The 16,952-nt window shown below is 35.6% G+C and overlaps 1 protein-coding gene across 3 annotated transcripts in view; it reads left to right on the top strand.

The window, feature by feature from the left end:
• Window positions 1–16,952, top strand: part of SPOPL (speckle type BTB/POZ protein like) — a 105,192-nt gene that overhangs the window by 14,582 nt on the left and 73,658 nt on the right. For 2 of the 3 annotated variants that reach the window (XR_007951955.1, XM_051985809.1), the window contains exon 1: window positions 4,438–4,640. The exons of the other annotated variant lie outside the window; for it this stretch is intronic. The gene's annotated coding sequence lies outside the window, so the exon portion shown is untranslated. Of the gene's footprint in view, window positions 1–4,437; window positions 4,641–16,952 lie in introns of those variants that run through there. 3 annotated transcript variants of the gene reach the window in all.

The raw sequence follows: 16,952 nt of genomic DNA on the forward strand, positions 1-16,952 counted from the left end.
ACTGAAATATGTCATCATTTAGCATTGTTAGTAATTTTTGAAAGTTCATGAGGAATGGTTGAAGTCTTTCGAGGTTAAAGAAGGCCTCAATTTTCAAAAAGGAGAGAGATTAGTGCCTACTAACTACATAGAGAATAGTGAAGTTGATTATGATTCCTGGGGGAAAAAAATCTCAGAATGATGTAAGGGAGAATTTATAATGTTAAAGGGGTAGTTAAAAAAGGGGAAAAATGGTTAATAAATAATCATCATATCTTTAATATTCATCAAGAAAAAGTTACATCAAGTTAGCCTCATTTACTTTATTATAAGTGTTACTAGATTGTATATACATATATATATATATATATATACACATATATGTATATTATGCTTTATTTAGGAAGTATATGTTAAATACTATATATGCATACATATTTATATAATTATCTTGTTGCACAAGAAAGATCGGATTTAGAAAGAAGGTAAAAATAACCTCAGAAGAAAAAACAGAAATGTAAGCAAACAATAATAGAGTGGAAATGTTACGTTGTGGTCCATACTCATTTCCCAGAAGACACTTAACACTTAATACTTCCTAGCTGTGTGACCCTGTGCAAGTCACTTAATCCTAATTGCCTCAGCAAAAAAAAAAAAAAAAAAAAAAAAAAATTCAACTTCACTAATATGATAGGAGGTTTTGCTAGAAAACAGTATATTTGAAAAATATACTAAGTATATACTAAGTATATACTAAGTATATTGAACTCAGGTCTTCCGGATTCCAAGCCCATTCTCTTATCTACTAACTATAACCTCCTTGAAAGAAGGGATTATAGATTTTTATTTTTACCTTTTCTTGTATCTTCTATCACTTAGCACAGTGCCTAACACACAATAAGGACTTAATAAAAGCTTATTGACAAAACTTTCATAACAAAGGATTGATGGTTCTTGTCTCTGCCTAGCTTAGAACATAAGTGGAATGTTATGTTCAGTTCTGGGTGATAAATTTTAGGAAGAATATTCAGACAGTTGGGTAGTGAAGTAGATAAGAGAATGGGCTTGGAATCCGGAAGACCTGAGTTCAATTCCAGCTTCAGATGAGTCAATGAACTGCTTGTCTCTGTTTTCTCAACCGTAAAATTGAGATAATAAGAGGATCTACCTCAGAGAGCTGTAAGCATCAAATAAGATAATAAATATTATGAAGCACTTAGCATAATGTCTGGAATTAGGTGCTACACAAATGTTCTCTATTATTTGATAAGCAAGAAAGCATCCAGATAAGGATATAGGATGTTTGAAGGATCATAAGATCATACCTTTAGAGTGAATAAAGTATCTCAATTTATTCAATCTCTATTCACATTTTATAGGGGAGGAAATTGACACTCTGAGAAAGTTTACTAACTTTTTTCAAGGCAAGCACTTTTATGTATTTCTTTAATGTTTACAAAATACTTTCATTGATCTGATAGAGTTGGATTGAATAGAGTTTCTTCTTTCCAGCATGACTAACATGTTTATATGTTTTTACATGATTGCACGTATATAACACATCAAATTACTTACCATCTTGGGAAAGCAGGAAGGGAAGAAAAATTTTGGAACTCAAAATTTTCTATAAAAATGAATATTAAAAATTGTCAACATGTAATTGGAAAAAATAAAATACTTTCTATGGGTAGACAAGGAAAGAAATGCGGGGGGGAGAAAAAAGCAAAACTAAAGTACTTCTCTTTCAGTGAACTTATAAGTTAGATTGGCTGTTCTTGTCAGATTGGTTGCTATGACTTGGGTAGTATAAATATTATCATCTGTATTTTAAAGATGAATTTCCTCACATGCAAAAGACTGAGGGACTATTATTTGCCATTGCCACATTCAGCAAGTGTCTGAGACAGGATTGGAACTCACGTGTTCTAATTTTAAATTCAATGCAAGGACTTAGAGGTCACTCATTCCAATCTCAGGTCATTAATTATAGGATTTGGGGAATATTTATTCTAGAAAAAGACATGGAAGTCAGGTACATGTTAGCAGTCTTCAAGAACTTTTTTTTTTTTTTTTTTTTAAGGACTGTCAGATCAAAGAAGGATTTTTCCCTGGAACTGAATTAGGAAAACCATACAAAAAATAGAATGGGCTATTCTGAGAGATTTTGGGGATCTCCAAGTCTTCAAGTACAGCCTCAATGATCCCTTGAAGATATTGTAGAGGATATACAGTATGAATTGCACTAGATGACCTCCAAAGATAATTCCAACTCTAAGGTCTTGTGCAAACTTGTGGTTAGGTCATTTTCTAGTGGTATAATCCAGAGTTCATTGGGCTTGAAATTCAAAGCTTCTGATCCATTTGTGATTACCACATTTCCTTGTTTGTGTAAATGTGGCTAATTCCCCATTCTTTAAGTTTGTTTCCTCATTTGTAAAATGGACACAATACACACGCTATAATCTTATAATCAGAAAAGAATTTCATATATAATTCTTAGTAGATATCTTTTCATAGCTTTATAGAACTACAGGTAGAAGTGTCTCTGAAGATTCCCTAAGTAAGCAGTCATGGGGATGTCCCAAGCAATTCTTAGAGATCATTAGAGACCCTCAAGTTCAACCCCTTTATTTTGCAGATGAGAAAACTGAGATCCAGAGAGATTGTAATCCTGTCTAGGTAGTAAATTAAAATGATGGGTTTTAGTTTAGATTCTTTGCCTCCAAATCCAGTGCTCTCCTGATACATAGTTGTGTACTTTCATCTAAAATTCTACTCTGATACCTCATTGTGACATGGTGTGTTTCTGGATTCTTGAAACCTGTTTAACTGAAGTCCAAGTTCTGGGTTATTGTATTAAACTGGAATGGCTCCACATTTGGGCCTGGTGATGGATAGTTTGTTTGCTGCCTGAAGACAAGCTTAGCTAAATTTGGAAAGGCTCATCACAAGCTGCCTAAAGGGTGCTACATTTTCAGAGACTTCAATCCTTTAAGAGGAGCATTCCCAACCTGTGTAGCTACAGGGAATACTCACACCAAATCTTGGTGTTTTTGAAAAAACAATTTGTAACACCTTTCCATAGGGTTGTAGTGAAGCATGCTTTGTTGACAGCAAAATTGACAGAAAACATGAGCTTTTATTATTCTTGTTTCCATTACAGTAGTCTGAATAAAACCATTCACAAGAGCATTGTCCTTCAAAAAAAAATTTTTTTTTCTGATAGTTTATTAGAACAGGGTTATTAGTACTCTGGTCAAACAAATATTTGCACTTTTAAGATATGTTGTGTTCCATATTTTTCTCTTAATTCATAATATACATTTTACCATCTCTAGGAAATCAGAGAGGCGGTCTTCTAACCTTTCTTTTTCTCTCATTGGGGTAAAAAAATCCAAAACAAACAAAACACTGCATTTGAAGTCAGAAAAACCTGGGTTCAAAAGCTGCCTGCGTTCCAACTCCATGAATGACCAAATTATTTAAATTTCTGTGGGTCTTTGCTTTTTCTTGAATCCAAACATCTAGTGAATCTCTCAAATCCTTTCACATCTATATTCCAAGAACCTCAAGGTATAATGTTAAACACATTTACTGTTGGGAAGGAAATCTACACACACACACACACACACACACACACACACACTCCAGCGAGATTCTGCTAGATGCAAAGAGAAGAAATTCACACACAGATCTGGTCTTGCCTTTTGGATGCTTCTGTTATGGAAGCTAGTCCGGACAGAGGAGAATGCCTATCTACCCAATATCGGAAAAATAGGAAACCAGGGCACTCACGTAACAAACATATTAAATGTTTACAGAAGTGTCAGGGGGAAAGCTGGGCCAAGGGAATCGTTATATTTTTAGACAGTATGGTTTCAGAAATGGGATGGATGGGCTCTTGTCGATGTTGTGATGGGCTTTTTAGTACTACAGAAGCCCCCTCCCGATCCCCTCCTCTCCCGCACAACAGGAGGGGCGATTACAGCAGGCGGGGCTTTTTCTCACCCCAGGACCTCTGTTTCCTCCCCTCATCTTTGCTCCTCCCCGCCTCCCTCCCCCCACCCCACCCCCATTCCCGACGCTGCAGCTTCCAAAACCCGGAGACGCGGATTCCTGCGCACGCCCGGAAGCGTCCGGCGGGCCGGAGTGTAGGGGAGGGAACTAGAGGGAGAACTCCAAGGAACCGGCGGCACGGCGCATGCGCCGGAGCTGGCCGGGGCTTTCGTCGCAACTAGGAAGCCGGAGCCTGGGAGCCGGAGCCCGGGAGCCGGAGCCGGAGCCGAGCCCGAGCCTGAGCAGCAGCGGCGGCGGCGGCGGAGGCGGCCGTGGGGTGGGGGAGTCTGTGTGAGGAGGAGTCGGGGGCGGGTGGGGGGGGAGGGGGGAGAGTCTGAGGCGGCCGCCCCTGGCGGTGGATTTGTTTATCCCGGTGAAGAAGTTTGGAAAGCCGGAGAGGGGACGAGGAAACGGGTGGGCAGGGAAGAAGGGATGCAGTACGGCGGAGCCGGCCGCCGCCGGGACTCCCCGCCATCACCTCCGCCGCTGCCGCCGCCGCCGCCGCCTCCGGCTCCTCCCGCTCCTCAGGCCGTCTCTGCCGCCTCCGCCTCAGCATGAGAGGAGCCGCCGCCGGGACGCCCTGCCACCCCCCGCTGCCGAGCCCGGTAGGTCCCTCCAGGCCCCAGCGAGGCCCGGGCGTCCAGCCAGTGCCACCTAACTCGTCTCCTCCCTCCCTCGACCCTATACCCCCAGTCCTAGATCTTTTTACCCCCCTCCATTCCCCTCCCCCTTCAGCGCTCCTGGATTTGCGCTCCCCCTCCCCCTTTCCTGTCTTTTCTCTCCTCTGCTCCTGATAGCCTCTCTAGGCAGCGTCCGGGGCCCGGGGCTGCCCTTCTCCGCCCCCTGTTCCCTTACCCCATGCTGCCCTGACTGCCCCTTCCAAGAACCAGTACCCCCCTCCCACACACACAACCAGCCTTGTTTACCCTGGCCAGTCACCCCGCACAAATGAAATTGATCTATAATAGCCCCGTCAAAACACGCACACACAAACATTCACTCATATATATACACATACACACTCCCCCCTCTTTCAATCCCTCCTACCCCCCACTCCCCAGGCATAGTTTCAGGCCAACCCTGAGCGCCTGTTGGGCCAGGTCTGGGTTTTTCTCACAGCTCCCATTCATGGCGTTCCCCAGTTAAGCTGACCCAGCCCGGGGCCTTGATTGTAGTGAGGGGTGGGTGGAAGGGAAGGCCTCTGGTTGCTTGTCTCCCCTATCTATTCCTCCCCGCCCAAGCCCCAAAACACTGAACTTCCCCCAGCCAACCCCCTTGGGATGGGGGTGGGACGTACCTTAGGGTTCTTCTAGTTTTGATTCTCTCTTAAAAGGGAATGAGATTTAAGAACATGGTTTCTCTAATTTACCTCTCCCCCTCCCCATTTACACATTTAGTTCTTTACCATATTGTATCCCTTCAAGTTAGCACCTTAATTACTGGGCCTCAGAAAAATGAGGCCCTACTAATGCCGAGAGTGTTGAGAGTTTGAAGGTTTCTCAGTTCACAGAGGCCTCTAATTCTCTTTTCCCTCTCACCTCCCCCCCAAAAACCCCCCAGACCGTAGCTTTTCATACCTTCATATCTTTCATATCCATTCATCCAATTTATTCTCACTTTCTGAATTTACTCTTTTATTCACCACTGACCTAAGTGACTTGTTTAAATTGCTGCTTTGAAAGGTTGTTCCTCCCCCCCCTCCCCCCAACCCCTTAAACCAGTATTATAAACCATGTTCTTGGGGACCCTGTCCTCATTTTATTAATTCTTCATCACTTTTGATAAAAGTTATGATTCACTTTTTAAACATCATTTCACTAGTATGGAACATAAAAGGCTTTTAACTCCCAGAATCAAAATTAGGAAAAATCTGACTTTGATGCAAAAGATCTTATATTTTGGAAATCATCTATTACATTTTTAGTGAGGAGAAAAATTAAGAGATTTAGTTCATGAGATCTTACTACTCTCTGTACAGGGTCATAACTTGACTTTTTTTATTAAATGAAAGTGTGGAGACAACTCTTTAAAAGATATCCATACATATCTGTCCTTTTTCTGTTTTTCTATGATGACCAAACTGGAAGGCACTGATAGTTTATAAAGCTCTCCTTTTTGACCAAAAACCCAAACTAAAATAATTTTTAAAATGGTTTCCAGGGACTTGTTTTTGTTAAAACTATTTAACCAATACTTTTAAAATGAGTCCTAAAGACCAATTCCCTCTCTTTTTAAAAAATTTTCATTCAGTAGGCAAAATTCCTGTAATAGTTTTCATCCATATTTCTTTTTTGTTAAGTGAACCTTGGTATATTGGGAATGTGGTTTTGTTAGGTACAGTGGCATTTAGAATAATTTAAAGTTCCTCCAATTTTTAAAAAGATGAATTCTGACAGTGGCCTTAGATGATATTTTTGTTAGCCATACTTATTTTACACTATTACACTGAAAATACCCTCTAATAACCACACTGTTTTTGGAACTTAACTATCATATATGTTTGCTCTTGCTTATCCTCCTATCTGGAATAATGTCATTCTTCTTTTGTTCTGCTTATTTAAATTCGAATTGGCCTTTAATTCTCATCTCTTTTCCTTAATTCCTTTCAACATTTATCTCTTCTTTCTTGAAGGATCACACTAGTTATTATCAATGTTATGCTTTTCATTTATTTATTTATTTTGCCTGTGGCTTTTCCAGTCCTGGAAGTTCCTGACTTTATAGACTTGGGATTTAAGAATATAAAAAGGTTTTTTAGTGAATCTGTACTTCTTGGGGGATACAATTCAGAATATCCGGGAAATAATTGCCCTAGTGAGGTGGCTTCTTATATGTAGATAGACTTTGGAAGTTGCTGATGACTTGCACCATTTCCTTTTTCACTTCACTTTATTCTAGAGGTCACTGCTAGAGAATGGCTTTGAGACTGAAATAAGCATGCATTTCTCCATCAAAACATTCCTTAATATTGGTTAGGTTTTGTTTTAGTTAGTCATATTGTGAATGAAACAGGTTTGGGAACCTACACGCTAGGAATGTTGTTTCTGGGGAGAATTGCATAGAGATGATAGATCAATTTTGAAGAAAAGTTTTTGGACCTCAACCTGTTAAGTTGTGGAATGTCCATAACTTACTTTAAAATGGTCATACACACCCACACACAAGAGTATCTATGTATATACCTCTTGTCTAATTTTTATCTTTTGGGCTTTTGTAGCCTTGTTCTCTCAACCAAATATAAGCTACATGAGGATAGGTACCATTTTAATAGTTTTTTTTTCTGTTTTTTTAAATTTGTTTTTCTGTGATGAACAATTAGGAGGCACCGATAATTTTTAAAGCTCTCCTTTTTGACCAAAAACCCAAACTAAAATAATTTTTAAAATGGTTTCCAAGGATTTGTTTTTGTTAAAACTACTTATTTAATAATTTTGACATGTCCTAAAGACCAATTCTCTTTATTTAATTTTCATTTAGTAGACAAAATTCCTGTAATAGTTTTCATATATTTTTCTAACCAGAAATTGCCTTTATATGAAAATTAATTACTGATCAGGATAATTTTAGTTTTGATTAAAGATTTGGAGGTGACAAATTATTGTTAGGTTTTATTTTGGTACTTGACTTCTGGAATAAGAACTTGAGATTGTACTACTAATATACTCTATCAAAATGTCTTATCCATTCTTCTATAATGATAGCTATGTAAAGTTGTCATTTTTAATATTTTTTTTGAAATATTGCTATATGTTTTTTTCTTCAGGAAATTTGTCAAGGATTTCAATTTAATTTGCTGAGGCCAGTCTCTTGAATGACTGTTCTCTCTTTTGTATGACAGTATTGCATAAAGAGATCATGTTACTGATTTCATTTTGAGACACACAAAAGTCTGCATTGTCAGTGTGATAGAAATACCTAGCATTTAGCTGAATTTCTATTTGATTTGCTCTTATATCTAGGCTAACATACCACTTAATTATATAATATGCTTTGTTATCTAAAAATTTCTCTAGATCTGGCTTTGATCAAATTTGTAGGCTTTCATCTCAAGAGAATAATAAAGATAGGGCCTGACATATAATAGGTACTTAATATTTAATATACTTGTTGATTTGGGATAAAGCAATTAATTTTTCTTTCTTTCTTAACCATGCCCTCTGAACTACTGTAGTTTACACAGAATATCAGGAATGAGTACATTCATGGATCACTTTAAAAATAATTTTTGAGTACCCTCTGTATACCTAATACAATGCTACCCAAAAGAAATATGCAACATAATTCCTTCTTCAGATTGATAGGCAAGAGATATGAACTACAAAAAATGAGTATATGTGCCCCTCCATAATGTATGTGTGGATATAAGTGTATTTGTACATATATACATATAAATATATGTGGAGTTTAAGATTATGTTTCACAATGATTCATTTCATGTGAATTTTCCCTCCATATCTCCATCTGCTTATTCTCATTGTGAACTTTTTATCCTTGTTCTCTTTTTTTATCCATGTTTTTTCTACGTTTAACCTGCCTGACATGCTTAAGGTCTTTCTCCAGCTAAGACTCAATATTTTGTGGGTTCTGAAGTAGCAGTTGTGCTAGGCATCTCTTTTCATTCTTCTGCTATGTGATTGACTCATTTTTCTAATCTTATATTTGTTATAAAAATAATATCTTTATGTCACGTCTCTTTGATTTCCACTAAAATCCTAGTTCATTACTCCATCTTCTTGTGAAGGTGATTTTAGTTTGGTCATGAAGGAGTAATTCTCTGATCAGGACAGCATAAATCAAAATTATATATTGATATGATAAAGTGCTAAAATAGGATAGTATGATAGTGATGGTTGTGCTATACAAACAGGTGCAAACCAGTCAGAGAAGATTCTTCTGAACAATTGATTTTGGGCTATAGTTGGAAAGTTCAGAGGGAAAGATGTAAATGGTTAAGCCAAGATATGATTGACCCAGGTCTTTTAACTCAAAATAAAGCACATTTGACATCATATCACATGGTGGAAAAGGTATTTGCATCCTGGTCCTCTGATTTTAAACTTAGAATTTTTCTATTGTAACTTTTTGGGGGAGGTTAAGGGATAGGGGTGGACACAGGAAGGATAGGGAGAAGGAGAAAAAAAAAAAAGGTAGGATATGGAAAATTGACATGGGATCCATGTACATCTCATTGTCTATCACTATATGTTACCTACAATATGTCTAGCTTAAAACATGTCATTTTCCTATTTGAAAGTAGAACATTTGGTTGAAAAATTTTATTTATGATCTGGAATCATGTTTCTTTTGACATTTCAAACCTTTAAAATTATATTATAAGTACATTCCCTCCCCATAGTCTTAATGCCTACTTCAGTGGTTCTCAAAGTATGGTCTAGAGAATCCTGGGGATCTCTGAAACCCTTTTAGAGGGTCTACAAATTCAAAAATGGTTTTTATTTCCAATATGGTAAATGCATATAAATATAACCCAAATAAACAAAAACGCTTTGGAGAGATCCTCAATAATTTTTGATAGGATAAAGATACTGAAAACAAAAGTTTGAGAACCACTGAATGTGTAGGATTGTCCTATATTTCTATGAAAACTCAATAATGGTAAGGGACCTACCTTGGGCTCAAAAAATGTGGATCTGACTTATAATGGCCACTTGTGTTTAAGTCTCCTAGTTTTAGTTCTCCAGGTCAGCAGTTCTAAAACTTTTTTGGACTCTGGATCTCTTTCACACTACCAAAAAGTTAGACTATATTTTTCTCCTTCCCCCACCCCCTTTTTTTTGGGGGGGGAGGTGAGTGTTACAGCCATGTTTACCCTATTAGAAAATAAAATGTCTTAATTTTGATCTAGGGAAGATCCTGTAAGTCTTTCAAGGACCCCTAGGGATTTGAGAATTGTGATTTTTGGCATTTCCCCAAAATTACACGGTGTAAATATTCATTGCTGTAGGAGTTTTCTCCATGCATTGGCTGGGATTTCCTACATGGTTATAGGACCATACTTTAGGTAAAATAGTAACTGGATCCAAGACAGATGCCACTTAAATATCAACAAATTCCTCATCATTGTTGGTCAAAGAATCATTGAACTTTTTTTTTAACTTAATCCAGCACTGGTTAGTTATAACCAGTTTTTAAAATAAAAATATGGTTCTAGTTTGTTCTTGAGTCTGTTTCAATTCCTCCATGTCTCTTTTTTGCCTCTCTTTAGTGTTTGGAATTAATAGTTATTGTTTGCAAAATACTTTGGGTTTTTTCCCCCCCTTATTCATTTATATTATACTCAATAGACATTGTATGTAATAAAAGACTGGTATAAATCTTTTGTTGTTTTATACATCATTATTTAAAGCCTATGTTTGAAAACCTAGGACAGATGATGAATATTTGGGAATACCTGATATGTTTGGATTATCTTTTGGAGAAGTGAAGATTCAAAACTTTTTTGGTGATCTTTAAAATAGTCTTGTGATAGATATACTTTGCAAGTATTTATCCTACAGAGGCAATTGTTTTAAAATGACTGAATTTTCCCCAATACTACCTTTGAACATATGGCGTTTTTTGTTTTCCAATTTCTACTTTGAACACATGGCATTTGTTGTTTTCCAATTTTATATACTTGCCTTACAAATAGAAGATAATTAGGAGGGTTTTTTTTTTTTTTTTTTTTTTTTTTTAAGGATTAGTTATCAACCTCGATGTAGCTTTTTGTCAGAATTGAAAGGTTCTTAGATAAATACAGATTAAGGTTGAAATGCTTTTTTATTTTATTTTTTAAAAGAATTTTCATTATTTTTGTGTTCAAGATTTTTTCCATTGGGGAGTTAGCTTTACCTTACCCTTTTAAAAAAATAGTATTTTTGGGTTGCTGGAAGAAACTAATTTTGAAGAAAAAATAGCAGTCCCCCAAAGACTATGTAACTATCATGTTATTTGAACATTTCAAAAAGAATGCAACTAATTGTGTTGGAGAATTATAGTGGAACATTAATGCATAGAGCAGAGGAGGGGAACATCTGTGCCTTTAGCCTCTTAAGGCCCATGAAATCTTTGCTAAGGTAATTGTAGTGAGGATGAGCTGAATGCCAGGTACAACAGCTTCTTACTGCTTTATTTTTATAAGTTGATAATTTTATATGGCTTGTCAATGTTATAAATATCCAAGTGACTTTTGGCAGAAAAAAGGTTCTTTGCCCCAATATGGATTATTAGTGTGAAATGGGGCTTATAAACTTTATCAGAAACTGTTAATTCCTATACCAACTTGATTGAACAAAAAAAAGAACAATTTAAACTGAATTTGAGCATATCCTAATAATAGCTTATTTAAAATTTTTTTTAATTGTAATTTTTTTATTTTTGCTGAGACAGTTGGGGTTCAGTGACTTGCCCAGGGTCATACAGCTATTAAGTATTAAGTGCTGGAAGTATTAAGTGCTAACAGTCAGATTTGAACTCTGGTCAAAGCACCTGTATTCTATCCACCTAGCTGCCCCTCACTAATAAGCTTATTTAAAAATATAATGCTTTACATTATTAGAACTTTGCAATTAATTTTGTTACGTTGGATAATGCACTCAATCATCATATATTAGTATCAGCAGTAAATACTGGTTAATCTATGCAGAAATATTGATGAAATGTTTTAATAAAACATGGACATGTTAAACTAAAAGAAAGTTTACTAACTGACAACAAAAAAAGTAGCATTAGTTCATGCATAATCCATTGTATTTAACTTGAGGTTTGTTACTGTTTATCTTATTTTCATTTACATGTGTATTTTGGATTTTAATTATTCACTTTTGTCAGTATATGTATCCATATTTCTTTGAATTCCTTTAGGTGAAATGATACTCTTTCCTTCTGTATATCACAGTTTATTCATTTTATACTCAGTGAATACATAGGGATATGGTGCCAAGTTGTGAAGAACTTCATTTATTTATCTATTTACTTGAAGGATTTTAAAAACCAAATAATACTTATGTTTAATCCTAAAGGCCATAGGAAAGGCATTTGTGTAGATGAGTGTCATGATTAAACTTGTGCTTTAATAAATTTACCTTCTGAGTTCAAATAAGGATTCAGATATCTACTAGCTGTGTGAACCTGGACAAGCCACTTAACCCTGTTTGCCTTAGTGTTTTCTCATCTGTAAAGTGAGCTGGAGAAAGAAATGGCAAGCTACTCCAGTATCTTGGCCAAAAAAATCTCAAAAGGCATCATCGCAAAGAGTCAGACATGACTGAATACAACAAATCTGCTTCATTTTAAGTCTTTGAGTCTCTCCCACCCAGCAGAATACCTTGCAAATGTTTAATAAATGCTTTTTGAATGAATGGGAAGCCAATGTCACTTTTATAAGAAAGGACAGCAATGCTGTCAGAAGAGAAAATCAAAATCAGTGGTATATCTAAACATGGAACTGTAACAATAGCTGATTCTTGAGTCATGCGAGGAAGTTCATCCTACATATCCATTTGAGTATTGGGGAGGAGAAGAATGGGAATGGTATAAGTTACCTGTATGAAATGCATTCATCTATGACATTCAAGTTGTACTTATTGTGAGATCTTTACTCCTGTTGCAATAAGAAGAAAAGATGGATTAAGAAGGCAAGCATCGTATTGTGGAATAGAGTCAAAAGCCTTGGGATTTAATCCCAGTTCTGCCAATTTCTCTGTGAATTAGGGTGAGTCAAATTATGAGACAGAGGCTCTGTTTCCTTTTCTGTGAAATGAGGTTTGACTGGATTAAACTTCTAAAGCTGCCTTCCAGTTTGAAATCTGTGATTCTTTTGTTTATTAGAACCAGTAGCAAGTAGAATTATTTAATAAAGATGTTGAAGGAATATGTAGAAAGCTCTGATATTTACTATCTTAGCGACTTTTAGTTAATTTTTTTAGTCTTCAGTTTAATATGTAAAATGAAAGGATTGAATTTACTTTTTCTCTCCGGTCAATTTCAATTTTTAATCCTATGGAAGAGAGAGAGGAGTTAAGTGAGAATAGTGCTTAAGAAGCCTATACTTTCTCAAACTAAAGAAATACACAAGTATATATTTAACAGAATGAAAATAGAGACATAAACCTGATTGACAAAATACTGAATATGTTTATTTATTTATAATAGCTTTTTATTTACAAGATATATGCATGGGTAATTTTTTAGCTTTGACCCTTGCAAAACCTTCTGTTCCAACTTTAGCCCTTCTTCTCCCCCCCCCCCCAGATGACAGATAGACCAATACATGTTAAAAATGTTAAAGTATATGTTAAGTGCAATATATGTATACATATTATACAGTGATCTTGCTGCACAAGAAAAATCAGATCTAGAAATAAGATAAAGATAGCCTAAGAAGGAAAACAAAAATGCAAGTGGACAATAATAGAAGGAGTGGAAATGCTATGTTGTGGTCCACACTCATTTCCCATAGTTAAAACTGAGTATGTTTAAAAAGATCTTGGCATACATTATTTCAGTAGATGGAAGCCAAACAGGGAGAAAATTGTTTAGAATCAAAAGTTGTGCTAGAAACTTTTTTCACTAGTTTGGCTACCTAGGAAAGTAATAAATAAGTGGCATCTGGAGGAGGTATAGAGGAGGGAGGAAGACTTAGTGATTTTTCAGAGATGCTTTTTACATTGTTAGTCTGTTTTTTTCAGGACTGAAGGGTGATGTCATAGAATATTCTTCAATTTAGATACCCAAAGACTGGCAGCAAGGAAGTGGTTAACTTGAAAGATAATTGAGTTGACATAGAGCAGGAAAAGAGAATGATGGGCAAAACCGAAATAGATAAAAGGACATTATTTTCAAACAATGCATTTGTGAAAATATTTGTAATATTTGATATTTTAGAAATGCAGTATTAATGAGCAGCTGGCAAAGACATAGATATAATTTTATGTCAGTCCGAAAATTAGAGTGATAATTCTTAAAACTAGATTTTGTCTGAACTAAAAAGAACATTTTCATTTTTTGAATGGGAGAATGAACATTTATTTAGTATCTTTATATTAGAATAATAGTATTTGGAGAAGTATTTATAAAATCATAGCATTCTTATTTCTAGAAAGAAATATGAGAGAATCTAGTTTACCTTTTTCTACTACCTTGTGAAACTGAAGAGGCAGCCCTTGTTAGTTGGTTTTAGATCAGTACATCAAACAAGTTTATGTTGAGATTTTTAATGAAAATGGAAAATACTATTGAAATAGGAGTATTTTATATTACTATCTTATTGTTAAAAGATGCATTATATTAAGTAGAAGCACAGCTTTCAGATGTTGCAATCTGGTAACAAATTTTGCAAATGGGTTCATTTTTTTAAAGTCTATCTGCATGCTTGTTGATGGCCCTGATTTCTTCTGGAAAATGTACTTGCTGGACTTGAAAATCTATATGGATTGTGAAAAATATGAGATTTCATGAGTAATACCTTTTGATGCAACAGGGCTTTCATTAATTTTTGCATGTTAAATCTAAATTTGAAAAAAAAAAATTGCCCGAACATCATAATATATGGACAAAGTACAATGTAGTGATAATTTATATGAAGTAACATGTTTTATAAAAGGAAAACTTTACAGAAACCAATGTTATCAAACTCTATTCCTAATTATCATGTGTAAGCTGAACCCTTCAAGCCTTCAAAAATAAAAATCTTTTCTTCCTTTGTCTTCAGTCCTTTTAGTGAATGGTAGGAATATGTTGCCCTTCTAATTTCTCTGATCCCATCCCAACAATGACTAGATACAGAATTTTCAGGAAAGAAAGGGTTTTGAAAGTTCCTTTTGGTTATCTCTCCTAATTTCAAGTAAAGCTTATAACTAGCCTAGTCTTATATCACAACAACAACAACAGGTACTGCAACGTGCTTTACAAATAACTCATTTTATCCCCCCAAACCTCAAATGGGTTATTAGTTTTAGTTGTGTATGACTCTTCATGACCTGCCATTCCCAGAGATTTTCTTGGCAAAATGCTGGAGTGATTTTTCCCATTTCCTTTTCCAGCTCATTTTATGGATGAGGAAACAGAGGCAAATGGGGTTAAATGAATTGCCCAGAGTCACAGAGCTGTTAAGTGTCCGAGGCCTGATTTAATTTTTGACTTGAGGTCCAGTGTTTAATCTATTGTCCCATTTAGTTGCTCCAGCCCTAGGAAATAGACGATATTATCATGAAAAATCGAGGCAGATAGTTAAAAGTGACAGATTTGAACTCAGATTTTCTTATTTCCAGGTCTAGGGTTTTATCTACCAGGGCATAACTCTGTTACAGAGTGACCACAATTAAAGTGGCTCAGTTGATTTGTTTTTTTCTTCATCTTTATAAAACCTTTAGAAAAAGATATTCTGTAGCTTTTTTTGTAACTTAATTTCATTTTAAAAGGTCTGTTATTTTATATGTCTAAATGTAATTTAACCAACTTCAGTTTAAACTGATTTTTTGGTCTTGGTGGAGAACCATCTGCTCTGTGTATAACAACCGTTTGTATACCTGCCAGTTTTTGCTGCTGATTATTTATACTATTAATTGCGAATTTACTTAGACCTTTTTTTCAGAAGAGTGCACATCATTTTCATATTCATTATTTATCTTTATGCTATTCCTCAAGGTAGATGGAGACAGACAGTATTGGCTTTCTTTTATAGAATCAAACTTGTTTATGGTTTCAGAGCAGTTCAGTAGAAATTGGATTAAAATCCAGGTATCTTTTAATTCAGTATTCAGTTCATTAAATTGCTTATTGGTCTTATGCAAGATAACTTTTGGTTTGTTCTGTTGTCATTCTCAGTGTAGCACTTGAACAGATACATGAAGTTTGGTTTTTAAGATTGTATGAGGTGCATACAACTCTTGCATATACCTCTTTTCAAGTTTGATGAATACTAATATATTTCATACTCATACTTGTTCTTGAAATTAATAATAGAAATATCATTCCTATTTTACAGATAAGTAAACCTGAGGCACAACATAATTATGATTTGCTCAAGGTATATAGTTAGTGTCAGAAGCAACATTTGGACCCAGATTTAACCTGACTCTAAAAATAATGCTTTTCCCCACTAAATTATGCTACCTTGGCTTTTATTTATTCAAAAGAAAAATTATGCCCTGGTTTCTACTATCAGTTTTAAAATCTTAATTTATATAGTTGCTAGTTTCCCAGAATTAGGGAACACTGAAGAATCTAGTTCCCAACTTAACCTTTCAGACTTTTTTCATTTAATTTTCCTTTTTTTCACTTTTTGTTTTAGCCAAGCTGACCTTCTTAGCTGTTTCCTATACCTCATCCCTATGAGTTTGCATAGATTGTTCTCACATGCTGAAATTCATTACATACTCACTTTTGCCTCTTAGAATACTTACTTTGCTTCAGTTGCTTTTGTGAAATCTTTCTTGGTTTTCTGCCACTCCTTCCAATTGCTAGTGTTGTTTCTCGCCTCTTATTATCTTACCATCACAAGTCTTATTAGAATTTCCTTGAATCACCTCATCATTGAAAAGAGCAAAATTCATCACAGTTGATCATCACATAATCTTCTTGTTGTTGTGTACAGTGTTCTCTTGATTCTGCTCACTTCACTTAACATCAGTTCATGTAAGTCTTTCCAAACTTTTCTGAAATAAGTTTTTTTAAAAAAATCATTTCTTATAGAACACTAACATTCCATTACATCATGTACCATAACTTATTTAGCCATTCCTCAACTGATGGGCATCCACTCAGTTTCCAGTTTCTTGCCATTACAAAAAAGGGCTGTAAAAAAACAGTTTTGCATGTGACTCCTTTTTCCTCTTGTATGATATCTTTGAGATGCAGACCCAGGAGAGACACTGCTTGACTAAAGGGTATGCACAGTTTGATAGTCCTTTGATCAT

The sequence above is a fragment of the Antechinus flavipes genome, chromosome 3, assembly GCF_016432865.1.
Source record: "Antechinus flavipes isolate AdamAnt ecotype Samford, QLD, Australia chromosome 3, AdamAnt_v2, whole genome shotgun sequence".
NCBI lineage: Eukaryota > Metazoa > Chordata > Mammalia > Dasyuromorphia > Dasyuridae > Antechinus > Antechinus flavipes.